Raw genomic sequence first — 5,343 nt, 5'->3', positions numbered from 1 at the left:
GACTTATTGGTAGTATTCTTCTTACACTGGCTCCTCAGAAACAAGAAGAGAGACAACAGCAGTGGCAAGTAAACCTGCAACAGTGGCAGTTCGAACAGTAAAATAAAAAAGGAGATTACAGCAGTTGGTTGAGGAAAAGGAAACAAGAAGAACGAGAAAATAAACAAGAAAAGAGACTACAGCAGTGGTTGGAGGAGAAAAAAATAAACAAGAATAAAGTCTCCAACAGTTGAGAGAAAGCCAGCATGCACAAATGGAAAATATTAGTAAATTTCAAAGTGAATTAAACACATTAAAGGACGATTTACTGTCTTTTACACAGGGAGGATATATTAATCATGGACCTAATCAGCCTCAGACAACAGAAATCCCATTCCAGACCCCGCAGCTAAACCCTAATGCAGACATCTTCAGTCCTGCTAGAAGTCACATCCCAGATATGAATGTCAGCAATAGGGGTGATCTAATGCTAAGGAAGCCAAAGGAATTCGATGGGAAGGCACCTTGGGAAGCATATAGAGCACAATTTGAGCTCCTGGCAGAAATGAATGGATGGACAGAGGAGCAGAAAGCAGTATATCTGTCAACGATTGAGGGACTTTGCTGGCACTGTAACAAACCTGGGCACAAGAAAGCTCAATGCTGGAACCTTCAACACAGGGAAGATGTCACGGCAAGAAAGGCTGCTACCCAGAAAGGTTGTTGGAACTGTGGAGAGCAAGGATATATTTCTTGTTCTTCTTGTTTCTTTTCTTCTTCCTCCAACAACTGCTGTAATTTCTTTTCTTGTTCTTTCTTTTCCTCCAACAACTGCTGTAATCTCTCTTCTTGCTTCTTTCTTTTTTCCTCCAACAACTGCTGTAATCTCTCTTCTTGTTTCTTTCTTTTTCCTCCAGCAACTGCTGTAATTTCTCTTCTTGTTTCTTTTCTTTTTTCCTTCAACAACTGCTGTAATCTCTCTTCTTGTTTCTTTTCTTTTTCCTCCGACAACTGTAATTTCTCTTCTTGTTTCTTTTCTTTTTCCTCCGACAACTGTAATTTCTCTTCTTGTTTCTTTTCTTTTTCCTCCAACAACTGCTGTAATCTCTCTTCTTGTTTCTTTTGCTGTTCTTGTATTGCTGCCATCAAATCTGCTAAGCTGTAGTTTGATTTGCCGCTTCTCGTTTTCATCTTTTTTTCTTTTTTCGTCCCACTTTCTGACACCAATTTGTTACGTCTCTGGTCGTTTGTTAATTTCCGGTATAAATTCTTACCGAGGAACTTCAGCGATACGAGTCCTTTCATAAATAACACGTCATGATCCTTCTAGAAACTCATGACGTGTTACCATCGTCAAGTGACTTCCGCTGTCGTAACACTATATAGAGAAAATGAAAGACACTTGACAAAATACAGTTCTGAATAGAAAGTATATTAGCTTAATTTAAAATTGAAAGAATAGAACGTTTATATTTACCATAACCTCACCTCCCATCTCCCCCAAAGTGACCTCAAAGACAAAACCAAAAACAATAACAATCGGGTTTAAACCAGTACAGAAATGAAAATTAAGTTGGTCTTTCGATTTAGTGCTAAATAAAAAAAAAGGACATTTATAAGAAAACGTTAAGATGATTGTGAAACATGTTATATATTGCTATGTTGTAGTACATAAGATAATAATTGTCGTTACGATCTTTTATGATATATAATGTTCAAAAGCATCATGTTGTTGGTGTTGTAAATATGGTTCACAAATATATATATAATTATATATGTGTGTATATTGCTCAGTTGTATGTTACATTTTTCTATTGCAAGTTAGTTCCTATACATCCAAACATTATCTAATGTTTATTGTGTCGAACTGGGAATGTGATAGTCAAGAGTGCGGGACTACTGCAACCAAACATTTCTTCACACTTTCGGCTGTTGGTACGTTATAATAGTGGCAATCATTCTACTTTCGGTTAAATTTACTGCTTCATGTAGAGTTTGCTGATGACTAGTTACCTTTCTTTGGTCAGTAGTTCAAAATTAGGGATAGCTACGCATTAGGTGCCGTTCAGGTTGAACATTTCAATTCCATTTCGGAATTAAAAAATCTTAGTGTATAAGAATTCATGAGAGAAAGTCAGCAGTCTAGTATTTCAAGATGGGTCAGAATTAAAGGCTTAAAAACTGCAAAAATCAGTTCAACAGCGTAGTTTCACGTAACTGTACTTAGACTGTACTGGAGTCTAGAGCCAACGTCTTTCATAAAGCAATTAATTTGATTCTGAGTGTCATTACAATGGCTTAAAAACTTTAAACATCAGTTCAACCAAGTGGTTACAAATAACTATATTCAAACTGTGCTGAAAACTAGAACCCGTATATATTTCATAAAGCGCGCAACTGATGCTGAGTAGCATTATAATGGCTTCAAAGTTTTAAAAAATACGTTCAAAAGCATATGTTGCGTCATCGAGATCACGTGACTATTCTCACGCCCTCTACTTTCTAGAACTATCCTGTACTTTGGCGAATGCTCTAGCATTTACTAGATATAGGGTAGTCTGGTATATAAAAGAGGGTGACAACGTGACGGGAAGGTAATGTGTGTGTAGATAGTGAGTAATTGAACTGCAGTCAGAAGCATTGTTGACGTTCGTTGATATATCGTTTGTTTTAGCGTAATTGTTGCAAATAAGTTTTTCGTAAAGTTGTATTCGGAAAGAATAAACCAGTTTTATTAAGTAAGGACTTGTGTCGCTAAAGTTTCGTCGGAACGAAGTTACGGAAAATAAATTAACAAACGGAGACGTAACACATACTTTCATACAAATGTACTCTGAATGTGCTGGAGTCTATAGCCCATATGTTCCATAAAGTGGGTAATCTGACTAACAGTGGCATTGCAGTGACTAAAAAAACACCAAAAATCTGTACAAAAGCATAGTTTGATTTCACTATCTTCCAACTGTATTTGAAACTAGAGCCGGTATCTTCCATAAAGTAAACAATTTCACTCTTAGTGTGAAAACAGTAACTTAAGAACTTCAAAAATTAGTTCAACAGCATACTTTTACGCAACTATGTACTAACTGTGCTGAAATATAGAGCTCATTTTTTCTATAGATCTGACTTTGACCTAGATTATGACTTAAGAGTATCTCAAATCAATCCAACAGTGTCGTTTCGCGTAACTATACTTGCACTATGCTGGAGTTTAAAGCCAATATTTTCCATAAAATAAATAATCTGACTCTGAGAGAAATTATAGTGACTTTAAAAAAAAAAAAAAAAATAGTTCATAAACGCAGTTTCAAGTAACTATAGTCTGGGTATAGAAGAAGAGGGGGGTTCTAGAGCCCACATCTTCCACAAAGTAAACAATCTGAGTCTGGGTAGCATTAATGTGGCTTTAAAATGACAAAAATCAGTTAAATGGCATATTTTCACGGCATTATATTAAGACTGTTATGGAGACTAGAGCCGATATCTTCCTTAAAATAAAGTTTCTGACTTTCAGTATAAGTACAGTGGCAAACTTCAAAATATTAGTTCTTTTTAGAATAGATTGTAAGTGAAACTAATATATACGTAAACCTTGAAGTACGCTATACACTTAAACAAACACTATGAAATGAAATGTTATTATTATTTTTGTTTATTCAAACATTTTGTTAATACGAATGGAATACAGCTGTCTGTTTTCATTTATATATATATTCATATCTCTATAGCATGCAGTACACTTTATATATAATATGACAAACGTGAAGAAACTTGTCCAGAGTTCCTGAAATATGCTATGTACTTTAAACTGTGACTAATGCCTTGCAAGATGATGCTCGATTGGTCTTTAGAAAACTGTTCGACAAGGCATAATACGAGTGTTACTGTATTTACTTGGACCAAAACGATTGAATATACTTTAATAAATTAAAGTAGTGTATGAATATGATGCATAGAATAAATATCTAGAGTTTGAATGCTTTAAATTAACACGAAAAATGCTCCTTTTCATAAATACCTAATGTAAGTTAAATTAATATATGTATAATCACGTAAATAAGTCATGAAGTACGTTGTACAAACAGTCAAGCTATAACAAAACACGGTGAAACAGAATAACTGTTTTCCTTGCTCAAACACTTTGTTTGTAATTAGAAATTGAATACAATTGTCTGTTTTTCGCTTGATACGTTTATATGATATTTATCTATAATTTAAACGTTTTAAGTTCATATGGAAAACAGTCCTCTACGTAGACTGTAAATTAATTTTACTGTTTCAAAAACGTTTTGTTTATTATTATTATTGAAGTGAAACTGTAAAGTTGACCCTATCGATATTACAGAAACTAATATCATGTTAATAACCGTAGTGGTACATTTGTATAACATTCCAAAGCTTGTCAATCAACAACACCCTCTAGTGGTTGGCGAGCAAACCACATTGTAAAACATCTGCTTGTGCTCCATAGATGAGTTCATCACCCACTCGTAGTGACGCATGTTGGTATTATCTGCCCTCTAGCAACATACTTTGGAACTATCCGCCACTTGGTGCAACTTTGCAAAATCATGACTACACACATAATTATACTCTGACTGTGCTTGAGTCTAGACCTCATATTTCCTACAAAGCAAACAATCTAAATTTAGTGGCATTACACAGGTTTAAGAACATCAAAAATCAATTCAGTTTTACATAGCTATACTCTAAATGCGCTGGTGTCTAGAGCCTATATCTTCTCTAAAGTAAATATTCTTACTCTCAGAGTGAGTACAATGTCTTAAGAACTTCAACAATTACTTTAACAGAGTAGCTTCACGTAGCTATACTCTGACTGTGATGGAGTTTAGAGTTTTTATCTTCCATAAGATATGACTTCAAATGGCATTACAAAGGCTTAAATACTTCAAATAACAGTTCAAAAGAGTAGTTTCACACAAGTATGGATCCTATATCTTCCATAAAGGCTAAAAACCGGGTTTTAGTACTTGTGGTGGGCACATCACGGATGTGTAGCTTGGAACTCAACTGCAAACAAAAATAAATCTTCCATAAAGAAACCAATGTGACTCTAAGTGGCATTGCAATAGCTTATGGACTTCAAAATCAGTTGAACAGCGTAGTTTCATGTACTTATAGTCTGACTGTGCTGGCATGAAAAGTGGATGGACACATACATATGACACTTTTGCTTTATTCAGAGGGTTGTACGCGTTATATATTAAAACGATTTTGGGGCACCACCATGTCATTACAGTTCATGTCTCCACGTCTAGTCATTCTCTATCTGACGACCATGCACCTTGACAATGACCCTGCAGCATTGTTCCCATTAAAAGTGCTCAGTCAACAGGCTGCCAT

Source organism: Limulus polyphemus, unplaced genomic scaffold (genome assembly GCF_000517525.1).
Source record: "Limulus polyphemus unplaced genomic scaffold, Limulus_polyphemus-2.1.2 Scaffold1451, whole genome shotgun sequence".
NCBI classification, from domain to species: Eukaryota; Metazoa; Arthropoda; class Merostomata; order Xiphosura; family Limulidae; genus Limulus; species Limulus polyphemus.
The sequence above is the reverse complement of the archived record's forward strand: the minus strand, read 5'-3'. Positions refer to the sequence as shown.